This window comes from Tursiops truncatus, chromosome 9 (assembly GCF_011762595.2).
Source record: "Tursiops truncatus isolate mTurTru1 chromosome 9, mTurTru1.mat.Y, whole genome shotgun sequence".
In the NCBI taxonomy this organism is placed as follows: Eukaryota; Metazoa; Chordata; class Mammalia; order Artiodactyla; family Delphinidae; genus Tursiops; species Tursiops truncatus.
In genome coordinates, this window is record NC_047042.1 from 68,524,947 (window position 1) to 68,539,305 (window position 14,359).

General features: G+C 37.6%; 1 protein-coding gene across 3 annotated transcripts in view; it reads right to left on the reverse strand.

The window, feature by feature from the left end:
* Positions 1 to 14,359, reverse strand: part of DOCK4 (dedicator of cytokinesis 4) — a 478,765-nt gene that overhangs the window by 220,219 nt on the left and 244,187 nt on the right. The window lies entirely within an intron of this gene.

The following is a 14,359-nucleotide window of genomic DNA, read 5'->3' on the forward strand; positions in this document are numbered from 1 at the left end:
GAAAAGAAGTTTAATATTTTGAAAATTATTTCATATGTAAGGACTCATTACTTTTCTAGCTGCTCTTCATCCTAAGAGTTAAACTCAAAACTTATTAGGTCTTTCATTTGACATCAAAACTGCGGATATAATTTAGGAGAGAACCCAAGACAATAAACATTTGCTTCACTTCGGACAAAACTGGCAAAGAGGCAAGTGCAAAAGCAGAAAACATAAATATATATGCAAGCAAAAAATTAACTTCGAAAAGAATAAGCTTCTATATCAGTGATATCATTATTTTAAAAAGTAGAAAAAAGTACACTAAAAGAAAACATGTGACAATGTGTTTTGTGTATTTGTACCTAAGATTTTTTTTCATGTTTTGTGTCATAGTATTTAATAAACATTATACAAGGACACCATTCTGAGTGGTAACCATTCATTAGAAGGCTTAATATTTTATGCTCTTATAAACCTATAATCCAAAACACAAAAAGAGAGACCAAGAAATGAAACTTGAATTTTCTTTGGTCCACAAAGGAACAGAAGACCTCACACTGTCTATAGAACTTGCATTGAAAATACAGTGACACCTAGATTTAATGCAAACACAAATAATGCTGTTGATCAGCCACTAATTCAAGTCAATAAATACTTGTGGACACCATTTATACCCAAGATAATGTGTTACACTATTTATGTTCAAAAAACTAAAATGAATAGCACCCTCGCTCCCAAATTAATCTACCAGCTACCACAAGCTTCTGAATTTTAATACCCTGGTACCCACAATAGAATCAAATGGCTGGCTGCCTCAGGAAGAGAACACACAGCCAACATCCCCAAAATGTGAAATTAGCACAGGGTATAGACTTGGTCAGTGTAGCTTCAGCCTAGGCATCAAGCAGGGAAAGGGAAGGTAGGGCATTAGTAAGGTTCAGACCCTTCCAAGTCTCCAAGCTTATTTATCACTTGGTCCTTGCCGTAAATAATGGCTCTGTCATCCAAAATCAGCCTTCTCCCCTACAGGGGGAGAAATGAGGACCATAATCAGATCTCTAAGGAAGCATATGGATTTGAATTTATGGTTGTTTTGGAACATTTTTATTCTCTTTTGCCATCTAAATCTAGATAGATATATTTAACAGATTCAACTACCTGGCTCACCCTGTCCTTTTCTTATATTATGCCTATCCCTGATCTCTCACTTGAGAAAGGGCAACCAATACACATTTCTACGGGGTCATTTCCACACTTATTACCTATGTCTTGTTCCACAGAGCAGTGGCTGATGAGATGTGAATGAAGAGAATATAAATTGCTGCAAGGATTCTCAAATGAAGACTATAAAGTTCCCATAGGAAATAATTCTGAAGCGGAGGCTGGAAACGACAGATCCAACCTCGGATGCAGAGTTAAATCAATCTTATCCAATTGTCATTTACTATAATTCATGGCAAAGGACTGCAAACTCTCTTCAGAATGGAAGAATATTTACTATTATTTCAAATTTAATATGTACTAAAAGGAAATGTGCAAAAATTCACCTTGGGATAAATGAATTACACTTTAAAATAGTCATTATTAGGTAATACTATTTTTTTGAGAACACCGTATTTTTTTGGGAATGGGCACTCTGCTGAGGACTTTACATGGATTAATTCCTTTTATCCTCACTACGCCTTTAGGAAGTCAGTACTATTATTATGCCATTTTATAGTTGGGAAAACTGAGAAATAGTAAATAGTTTTGCCCAAGATTACAGAGCTGTTGGAGAAAAGACAGTCTCTTCAATAAGTGGTGTTGGGAAAACTGGACAGCTACATGTAAAAGAATGAAATTAGAACACTCCCTAACACCATATACAAAAATAAACTCAAAATGGATTAGAGACCTAAATGTAAGACCGGACACTATAAAACTCTTAGAGGAAAACATTAGGAAGAACACTCTTTGACATAAATCACAGCAAGATCTTTTTTTGATCCACCTCCTAGAGTTCTGGAAATAAAAACAAAAATAAACAAATGGGACCTAATGAAACTTCAAAGCTTTTGCACAGCAAAGGAAACCATACAGATGAAAAGACAACCCTCAGAATGGGAGGAAATATTTGCAAATGAAGCAACTGACAAAGGATTAATGTCCAAAATATATAAACAGCTCATGAAGCTCAATATTAAAAAAACAAACAACCCAATCCAAAAATGGGCAGAAGACCTAAATAGACATTTCTCAACATCACTAATTATTAAGAAATGCAAATCAAAACTACAATGGGGTATCACCTCACACCAGTCAGAATGGCCATCATCAGAAAATCTACAAACGACAAATGCTGGAGAGGGTGTGGAGACAAGGGAACCCTCTTGCACTGTTGGTGGGAATGTAAATTGATACAGCCACTATGGAGAACAGTATGGAGGCTCCTTAAAAAACTAAAAATTGAATTACCATATGATCCAGCAATCCCACTACTGGGCATATACCCAGAGAAAACCATAATTCAAGAAGACACATGCACCCCAATGTTCACTGCAGCACTATTTACAACAGCCAGGTCATGGAAGCAACCTAAATGCCCATCGACAGACGAATGGATAAAGAAGATGTGGTACATGTATACAATGGAATATTACTCAGCCATAAAAAGAAATGAAATTGGGTCATTTGTTGAGACGTGGATGGATCTAGAGACTGTCATACAGAGTGAAGTAAGTCAGAAAGAGAAAAACAAATATTGTATATTAACGCACATATGTGGAACCTAGAAAAATGGTACAGATGAACCGGTTTGCAGGGCAGAAATTGAGACACAGATGTAGAGAACAAACATATGGACACCACGGGGGAGAAGTGGCGGGGTGTGTGTGTGTGTGGTGTGCTGAACTGAGTGATTGGGATTGACATGTATACACTGATATGTATGAAACTTATGACTAATAAGAACCTGCTGTATAAAAAAAATAAAAAATAATAATAAAAAAAAGATTGCAGAGCTGGTGTGTGGCTGAGTAGGAATTCTATGCCACATATAATTCAAAACGCTCGTCCTTCATTTGAATGCTATAGAATAAATTCTTTCTCTGCTTCATAGAATAATTGAGCAAATATTTACAGGATACTGAGATAAGGGAGAAGTCATTCATCCTCCGCGACTCCACTGACTCAGTCAAACTTGGTCCCAAGAGGGACCCCACGTCCTTCCTGGGGTAAGAGGAAAGGAAGAAGTAGAAACCCTGATTTAGCAGGTTTTCAAAGCCATCCCTGGTTTGAAATTGTTCCTTGGTAGTTTTTTCAATGAAACATACTTAGAAAAATGACTTGAGAAATAAATTATTTTACTAAACAAATGCAAACCTCCAGAAAGATTTAAGTATTTGGCTTTAGTTGGTCAAAACTCCGGAGGTTTAAGACCAGTGTTTGGTTTTCCTTCTTAGTCATCAGTCACCTACTAACATATAATGTTTATTGATTGTATTTTAGCCCCAAACGCAAGCAGTGTGACTATTTTCCCCCTCCTGATGATGGACCGTGTGCTCTTTTTTATATGTTTGAGGCTTTTCTTTATCCCTACTGAAACATTTAAAACAAATGTCACTTTACCTTCTGACAGGTCAGTCAAAAATGATAAATAACAATAATATTAATATATAAAAGTCAACATGGCATTCTACATATGGAGACCTTAACTTTAATACTAATATAAAATACCATTCCATATTCACAAATTTCATCAATCTTCTGGTAAAATAATGTTTCCTAAAGCATTCTATTTCAGACACTCCTTTTGCTCTGTCACTATTTTAATTTCACTAGTCTAGACAGAATCCTGATTATGCAAGAATTATTATCATATCCTATTACAGAAAGAATACCAATACGTACTAAGCCATATCCCTTAGCTTAAGCATGCCTTAAAGGGGAGATAAAAATAGACTGAATATGTACTATGGAGAAATAAGTCATGTGCAATTTTTTAAAAACCAGACTTCTTTTAAAAGGAAAAAAAAAAACCTTTTATGGCCAATCATATAAAACCTTTTTTATTCATTTGGTGAAAGTTGTTGGTATACAAACTCAATCAATTTCCCTTCAGCTTTGGTGATACAGCAACCACTAAATCAGCAAATGGTTTCAGAGAAAAAAAAAGAACTACAGCAACACATTTCAGAATCTTCAGATTACAATAAATACCACCCACACGCTCACACATGTCTGGAAAATGCCAAACTGTTGCCTTCGAGGCGGGGGGACTAAACGAGTGTATGACATTTCACTCCGGCACATCTTCTAAAATTCTCTCACAGACTTTTGTGGCCACACACAAAGGTATTTTCAACTCTCTACTGTAAGTCAAAGAGTGGGACCTCATCAGAAAACAGAACTAGCTTCTGTGAATTTAAGAAGTGTCCTATTATAAGATGTGCATACCTACATTACATCATTTACACTTTTTTCCCCCTAATCATAAGAGGTATGTGTGTTTCTTTCCATTACACTGTGACTAACTAGAATACAGGCCCATGACAATTAACCTTTACACTCCCAGCTGCTAGCCAACGATTTGGTACCTCCTTAGTGTTTAAAGACTGAATAAATATAATCTTTTAGGAAAAAATACAGCAAAATATAAATTATTGGGAAGCAACTTTTGCTCTCTTCCCTATAATATCTTTTACTTCACAGTAGTGAAATGTATGAAATTCTCCAGAGACATTTCAATCAATGACACCTTACCACCAGATGTGAGAGTCACAAAATTAACTTTACGGCCCCTCCAGATTCTAGATCATGCCATTTAACTCTGCCACGCATATCCTATGTCTTTATTACAGTAAACATATAGTAATGGAAATATCTATGGTGACATAATATGTTTTCAAATGAGAATACTGCCTTCTTCATCAGCAAAGAGTGAATAAGCACATAGAACACTTCTAGACACATTAAGAAATGAGAGTTGACATTATTACCAGCAGAGAAAAATCATCATTTGACTTCCTGTTATAGTGTCATGTCCTCCCAGAGGAAATATCACTGCCAGAGAAATTTAGTGTCCACCTGAATTCCTTGTGTGAGACACTATAATTCACCATATTATAAATCAACAATCTCAAATTCTTTCTTTGGAAATAAAGAACAAAATATCACAATTATTTATTATTTATAACCTGCCTTCTTCTACAAAGGATTTGAGAGAACCAAGATAATGAAATAAGAGTGTGCAAGAGTATCCCCAGATATCCCTGGGGAAAAATAGTGAAAGTCAAAATATACCCTGTCCTGGTGTATTTATATATGCTTTACATGGATTTTCTCATTTAATTCTCCCAACCACCCGATAAGGTAGGAGCCCCTCGCGTCCCCATTTTACAAATGAGAAAGGTGGAGCTTGGGGATATTGCGTAAGTTGGCCGAAGTTGCACGGTCAGTCAAGGTTGGAACGAGGAAATTAATTTCCAGGGTCTGATTCCAAAGTTTCAGCTCTTAACCACAATGTTATGCTGTTTTCAAAATAACAGAACACCTCAAAACAGACAAAAAGAACAAGCCTACCCATGTCACGTGAACCAAGGATTTTATTATGAATATTTTCAATAAAATACAAAAATAATAATTAAAAATGCATGAAGCCAGACAAAAAAAAATAAAGCCACGAACATATCTGTGTTTAGGGAGTTTATGTCTGTGAACCTGCTCAGCTGCACTACTGACCTTCTGATGTACTCAAAGCAACCTCTGATAATAAAGGGTGTACTTCAACAGCATAGCTTGGTAGAAAACTTTTTACCAGTGATGCAAATAATATGGGAGGCACAGTAGGGTTCTGAAGACCCTAATGGCTTCTCCTTCCCCTTCTCAGCAGGATAGGATGCTCCTATCTTCCCACCCCCTCCTCCTATCATCATAACACTCAGAAGCAGCTGTCCTGTAGGAAAGGCCCTACCTAGGGTCTTGGAGGCCTCCAGGCCAGATGTGGGAGGGTCCTCCCAGCCTTCTGACTAATCACATAAAGTGGCTCTCCCATATGGCACTCCTAGGACAACCATTTGCCTTCAAAGAGCAATGCACCTAAAGTTAGGAATGACCAACGCCAAGGAGATTTTTGTATTTCTCTATATGGATTCATGTTTATCACTCTACAGCTCCCCTCTCACAAGAAACAAAACTGCCTAGTGGTTTAATGTTTGTGGAAGTTACACACTGTACACTTTATCCAAAAATACGTGATTGGATAATATCTTGGGTTGAAGTCTGATTAATCTACAAAAACTTACAAAGAATATTTCCAAAATCATTTTGAACAGTTAAGTCACTGAAATAAATTTATGTTCTCCAAAACTGACAGAAACAGGGCTTCCCTGGTGGCACAGTGGTTGAGAGTTCGCCTGCCGATGCAGGGGACACGGGTTCGTGCCCCGGTCCGGGAAGATCCCACATGCCACGGAGCGGCTGGGCCCGTGAGCCATGGCCGCTGAGCCTGTGCGTCCGGAGCCTGTGCTCCGCAACGGGAGAGGTCACAACAGTGAGAGGCCCGCATAACACACACACACACACACACAAAGTGACAGTAACAAAAGAGAGCAAACACTTCAGTGGTCGTATTCTGGTACACTAATTGGAAAAAGAACTGTCTAGTTCTTTTATGCTTACACTTTTTTATTTTTATTTTTTTAATTAATTAATTTATTTTTGGCTGCGCTGGGTCTTCGTTGCTGTGTGTGGGCTTTCTCTAGTTGTGGCAAGTGGGGCTACTCTTCGTTGCAGTGTGCGGGCTTCTCATTGTGGTGGCTTCTCTTGTTGCAGAGCACAGGCTCTAGGCACATGGGCCTCAGGAGTTGCAGCACATGGGCTCAGTAGTTGCAGCACACAGCCTCAGTAGTTGTGGCTCGCGGGCTCTAGAGCACAGGCTCAATAGTTGTGGCACACGGGCGTAGTTGCTCCACGGCATGTAGGATCTTCCCAGACCAGGGCTCGAACCCGTGTCCCCTGCATTGGCAGGAGGATTCTTAACCAACGTGCCACCAGGGAAGTCCTACGCTTACACTTTATAAAACAATTGTAAATACCAAAAAATAGTAGTGTCTTTGAAAAAGCCAAGTTCCTTGTCTTAAATTTAACTATGCTGTGTGTGAGGACAATTAATATCTACTCTACACTGAATAGTAGTGCAGGGAGATGCACCAGCAGTCAGGGAGGAAACAGTGGGAGCGAGAAGACGGAAGGAGAATAGTGAGAAGAGGTAGGAGAATGTTTCAGCTGCGCTGACTCTAGGCCCTCTACCCAAAAGGCAACAGTACACAAATAGAAGGTGATCTCAGTGCTTCTATTTCACTGCTCCTCCTGCATTTTCTCAAATGCTTTCTGATTGACTAACAGTGTAAGACACTTCCAACCATCTGTGCAGGGAACTGTTACTGTGTTCTTTCCTAGAACGAGTGGCAAAGGACAACTCAAGGAGCATTCTAAATTGTCATAGTAACGCCCCCAGGAGCCAGCTGCCCTGGCGTAGCCACTAGACCAAGAGTTTTGGTGCTCACCATGGCACAGAAAAAGGGGCTCTCATCCAGGCCATCTCCGAACATGGGTGTGTACAACATTCTCCTGGGAGCTGTATAAAGCCCAGGCCCTAGCCTGGGGATCCTGACTTACTATGGGCCTAAAAGCTCCCTGTGTGTTTAAAGACACAGTCATATTTAACAACCACTGTTTTGACCCAAATGCCTAGGCACTAATGAGTCAGAATTGTTGACTGTCTTTTATGATTGTCATATACAACCAGAAAACAGGCAACAAATGCCTGATATCTTCAGGTCAACGATTTCTCGCCTTTCTTCTCCCAACCATATGACTGATAGAAATGAAGTTTTTCCTTGGCAATAAATGAAAGCAACTCCTCAAGCAAGTCTTCCTAGATAAAGTTATTAATGTGCTTTCTAACTTTAAAACGAAAGCAACGCAAGGGTCATGAGCTCTTCTGATTAAAGGGAAATGAAACAAGAAGGATCCTTGATACCAGGGTTGCCACAGTAGTTTACCTAAAGAGCAGAAAGACTCTGAGTTTTCTTTTTTAATATTAATACCCAAGTCCAGATTCGCTTTACAAATATTTGAGGTTGAAGGACTAAGCAACCAACTAATGGGTTGGCTTTGTCAGGACAATAAAGGATTTTGCTTTAGTTGAATGATGAAAGGGGAGATAATTTTTTAAACTACAGTCAACTCTATTGCTAATGTTGAACATCAAGCTGATTCTTTCTTACTACTTAGAATGACTTAAAACCACTTCATGTTACTTTTCTTTTCAGAGAATAAAGCTAACTGAATCAGAATTCCTTTTGGGAAGGTAAAGTTCAAAGAAAAAGGAATGCAATGCTTTCTAAAGTTATAAATAAGTGATGTACAGATCACCTACTGATTGACGGATGAATTAAAGAAAAGATTTGGATCAACTGTTGATTTGAGAAAAACAATAATGACTCTAAGTTCTAAAGACTTGAGACCCTAAAAATCTCATTGTTGAATTCAAGTAAAATCCTTAGAAACAGCTAAACTGTTTAACTGAGCTACTCAGGAAAAAACTTGCTTATGTCTACCTCTAGAGAACTCATTAAGAATTTCACTAGAAAACAAGTTTCTTAGAGAAGTAACTAAGAGTAGGTGATGATAGGATCTGGTCAACAGAAACAAGGACTGTGAAATAAGAAGACCTGTTTACAGGCAGGATGTCTTATGCTTATTGTTCTTGGAATTTACATAATTTGATTATGGTAAACACTATACCTTTGACATTTCATGAGGGAGGAATCGCTCTGATTTATATACAGTACTTATTCTGACCTTTTTAACAATGCCTCTTTTGTTAGAAAGTATCTGTAGTAAGCAATCTTGAAAGTAAAGCAAACCTGAGCTCTTTATAACTACGCTGGGTTGAAGCATGCAGTTCTTTGCAAAGGCAAAGAAACCTTAACGAAAACAGACTAAATGAAAAAAGTCTAAGTAATTCAAGCCTTGAAAAAACAGTAAGTATAATGTCTTTCATACATTTATTATCTCAAAGAACTGTTCTAATTTTTAAAGTGAAAGAAGCCAAAATCAAATATCCCTTTCAACAGCTTACTGATAAGATTCTTTATATTCATTATAACTTAAAAAAATGAAAACTTATGATTACCAAAGGGGAAAGGAGTAGGGTAGGGATAAATTAGGAGTATGGGATTAACAGATACAAACCACTAGATATAAAAATAGATAAACAATAAGGATTTTCTGTATAGCACAGGGAACTATAATAACCTATAATGGAAAAGAATCTGAAAAAAAATATGTACATGTATAACTGAATCATTTTGCTGTATACCTGAAACTAACACATTATTATAAATCAACTATACTTCCATCTAAAAAAAGAAAAGTATCTAAATCATCATTAAATACTATTTATTAACAAGATGACCCATGCAATTGGACTTTCTAAAGGTCAAATGCTTTTTCTTTTTAATCAGGGAGCTACAAAGCCTCTACACTGATATGCAAATGTTCATGTGTATGAGGATAAGTACATTAGTTTCTGTAGAGCTCCATAGTTTTTAAGTTTGAAAATGAACTTTAGGCACTGAAAAGTTTAGGAAGCATTGCTTTAGACACCACAAGTATTTTTGGTGAAACAAAAACAGCAATACTGGTTACCATACAAAGAGAAACTCTAGCCTTTAAAAATATTTCTTGACTTAAAGCTTAATAGTATTTTGAACATCAATAGAATGTAAGTTCTGGGAGGGCAAGAATTTTTTTTTTTTAATTCATTTATGTGTCCCCAATGCCCAGATCAGTGCCTTTCCCCGAGGACAGCAGTACTTGTTTGCTGAATAAATGAAGATCAGTAATTCAACAGCAATAGTGTGAAACCTCTGTTGCCCAATGGAAATAAAAAGATGCAGTCTCTGTTTAACTTGTAGTCAAAGATCTCTAAATGGAAATACTTAGGAGAAGATGCTACACAGATACTCTTCAACTTACAGGGTTACGTCCTGATAAAATCATTCAGCTTTACAAGAGCATTGTACCGAATATGGCTAGCCCAGGGAAAGATCAAAATTCAAAGTACAGTTTCCAGCAAATGTGTATTGCTTTCACACCACTGTGAAGTCAAAAAATCCTAAGTCGAACCACTGTAAGTCGGGGACTGTCCATAAATTTATCTGCTAATTTTTATTTACTTTTTTTTTTTTTAGCAGGACAGATTTTTGCAAATGATGCTCCCATAGAGACATGTCTGACAGCAGAGTTCTGATTAACACAGAAGAACCTGAAACAAATCCATTACCATTGCTGATGCACTCAACCTTGAGTTCCCTCTCTTATTAATAAGCACATCCCCACTGGAGAGGAAGGAAGACAGAAAAAATTAAGACAATAATGACACAACCTTTTAATACTTTGCCTCAACAACAGTGAGAGACTTGTAAACTTCCTTTAACTGCATCGATGCCCAGTCTGTGTAGGGCATTCTGCAAGGTGCTGGGAACAGAAAGATAAGGAGAGGGTAAAGTCTTATCTTCAGAAAAGGAACTAACGAGGACCGTATCATGAGTAATTCCTTTGTCAATGGTGAATCACCTTAGAGCACAAATGGCAATGAAGAGCAAAGAAGTCCTTGTAAGGTGGGTTGCTATGTGTGAGCGTGATTTGATTGGTAGTGAATTTAGGAAAACTAAATTAATCTGAATTCTCTATAGGCAGAAGACACAGGGCAGAGGAGAACAAACAGAGACGACCAGAATCCTGGTGAAAAGAACACCCATCTGCTCATCTTTTAAAACACAGGAATAGGGGTGGAAAGCCCTTCTGATCAATTTCTAAAACTCTGCACTGTTTAAGTACAGTGAGACAAATTGGCTGAGTAAGTGTTTAGAGCTAAAGGGGATGAGAAAGCCAGTTCTGAATACATTTACTCTATGAGTTTTTGGTTTTCTGCCACTTTAAAGTTCCAGTCACTTATTCTTATAATAATGTAGTAATTTAAAATTTCAAAAGTAATTGGAATTGTGTGGCTCTTAAAATGCTACAGAGAAAAACTGTGGATCACTTCTACGCTGGGTGTTCTCAGCATGAATAAAGTTATTTGTTTGCTTGTTTTTGTTTTAATTTAGATCCTCCTCCTGGTCCATTTCTTAAAATCTCTCCTATTAACATCACTACATCTTAATTTTTTTTTTTGTATGCAACAGAAGTGTGACCAAAGGGGGAGCAAACCACAGAATCTGATTAACTTCGAAGTGACAACAATCCCAATTTTCATGCACCTGCTAGAAGAATCAAATGATGGCAAAGAAGGGGGAGAGTGGAAAGCACTCATGCCTTTAAAGAGGAAGCCTGAGGGAAGGTCACTGTGGGTCAGTGATGTACAGACACCCACAGGGAACTCTGTGCCAGCATGTCTACACACAGCAGGAAGCACTCTGGGCCACATGGAATTGTTGATATTGCCACAGTCCAAGGAGGACCTCTGAATGCCTTCTTCTATTTCTGTTCTCAAATAGAGTTGTGCTCCCTGCATGCATGGCCAGTCAGACATTTTCCCCTCCATTATTGCTGTACTTTGGAGAGGTTATAATTTTGAGTTAATTTTATAACGTAAAACTGTAAAAAGAGATTTACGCCAACTATCTTTCTACGTTCAAAACAACAAATGCTCCTAATTTATGTAAAAACATAGAGACTGAATTTGTGTGATCACACTATAATAAGTTGTAAATGAGGTATGAAATGAGAAATTCTAGCACAGTGCTCAGAGGATTAAAGAATCATATGTGCTCCCTTAACTGTGTTATGTACTATAATATAGACACAAAAATATTAGCATTTTTTCCAAGAGTGGGCTAAATAACTACTCTCACCAACAGCTCCCTTCTGTAAGGTCTTTAAAAAGTTTCCCAGTAACTAAGTCTTTTCAAAAGAAGCCCTAATTCTTTAATTTCCTCTTAAAAATGAAAGGCAATTAGATCACATCAGCCTCTGAAGAGACCAAATGGAAGCTACCGTTGTAATGTCTTTAATTCTCCTCCTCCTGCTAGATTCCCAGTCTCAGTTTTTTCCAACTGTGATGTGTCAGACTCCAACTCTACCACCTGATACCTCTTTTCTGAGCACACCTGGCAAAAGCTGTCTAACTGGGGAGCCAGGATTCACCACCAATTTCAGATGTCTCTCTTTGGAGGTCCCGTCCTGCACTCAGCAGTTCCATTTTTCATCACTAACTCACTTCCTATCACATTTTTGCTCAAAGGCTGCTGACCTTGTTCCTGCAACTCACTTTCAGCCCTGAACTCCCTTTCATTTTCTCTTTTGCTCTCCAGCAGCAGCTCATCTTGTTTCCCCACTTTCCTTATAAAAGATCAAGGCCACAGACCCAGTCCCTGTTTTCCATTTCAATATCTTACACCCATTTCAGCGCCCTCCCTCCCTCCCTCCCACATTAGTAGAAGAAGGGACATTCCTCCTTCTCGAAATAGCTGCCTTCACATGTGTCCTGGATCCCTTCTGCCATCTGCTCCAGGAGTCACCTTTGGGTCTCCAGCAGGGCCTCACGCTGCTCGCACACAACTGTTACTCCTGTGCACTGTGTGATGTGTGAATGAATGAACAAGGGAGTGGTGAGTGGTTTCCTCACCTTTGGGAGAACAAATCTCTACGTTTTTTAAATTATTTTTTAAAAAATTTATTTAAGTATAGTTGAGTTGAGTTATAATGTTGTGTTAATTTCTGCTGTACATCAAAGTGACTCAGTTATACATATATACATTCTTTTTCATTATGGTTTATCACAGGATATTGAATACAGTTCCCTGTGTTATACAGTAGGATCTTGTTTTTTAGGACAAACCTTTATTAATTCAGAGTTTTGGGGAAGCTGGTCCTTATACAGACACAGGATTTTGCTTAAGCATATAAGGTATTCCCTCTCACAGAACATTAATCCTCTGAAAGTTGCCTATTTTGTTTTATATATGAGTCAAAGCTTATGGTTTAAAGATAATACTATTGTAATATATGTGTTATTATAATACTGAATGCCCTAGACCTTCAGAAAACATTCCTGTTAAGTTCTGCCAAAAACATTCCCAAAAATATCATTGTCAGTTCAAAGGAAGCCAGGATTATTATTCAAGGCAGAATGGAATCCAAACCATGTATGGGGCTAGTGACTAGACCAGATTAATAAACCCGTCTTCTTTCGAAGAGATTGAAAAAAATGCCTGCCCTCATGGCTTTCCTGCCCACATGCATAAAACATTGATAATTTTAAGGAGGTAATTCATTAACCATACATACTATATGCTTGAAGGTAAAGCGAGCACCCACAGGCCTGTCACAAGGAATTCACAACCATTCAATTCTGTCACACCGCTCCGCCTATCCCTTTGCTCTTTCTTTGTTTCTCTCTCTTTTTTTTTTCCTGTTGCTAAAGTATTTTAAAGCAAATCATATCCCTGATGCCATTCGACCTGTTTACTAGTCTCTCTAAATCTTATATAACTATAATAACACATACCTTAAAAAGTAATAATAATTCCTTAGACTGTATGATTTCTTTAAGAATTCAAGACCAAACAGCACATATCATTTCTGGTTATGTTAAAGTACAGTTCCCGTTTTTAATCATCATCACCATAGCTTATAATTACTGACCAATGACCCGGTGTCAAGCATTAGACTAAAAAGTATATGCATTATCTCATGTAATCCTCAAATAATCCCATGAGAGAAGTACTATCATTATCCTCTTTTAGCAGATAAATTACAGACGTAAGAGACATGAATTAATTTGCCCAGGCTGATGTAGCTACTGAATGGCAATGGCAGATCCTCTGACTCTAGAGCCTGGCCACTTACATACTATAGAGTGGTATCTGCACAAGATACAAGATCTGAGTCTTGAGGATGGAGAGAAATTCAGATATAGTCCAGAAAGAGTTCATATAAAAAAAAATATCTGTGCCTCACCAATAATATTCACTACTTTTTCGTAAATGACAGAACTGGGATATACTAAAAAAGAAGGTAATTTTAGGCAATATAAAATTTATATGGAAATGAAGCATTTAATGAAAATGGAGAGTTTAACTGTGTGATGATAGAAAAAGCACATAACTTCAGTCAAGTATGTGAATAAGGTACCAGCAAGAAAGTCAACTTTATCTGAACTTAATTACTATGAAAAGCCTTTTCGTATTTAATCACCAGGATAAGACTTTTTAGAGAAGTACTACTCTGTGCTATTTTCTCAAATAAAAGCCCATGCCAACAGCTTACACGTGTATAAGCAGCCCTATACTAGGCTGAGGGCTCACTGGTAGAACTTAGGTCCTAT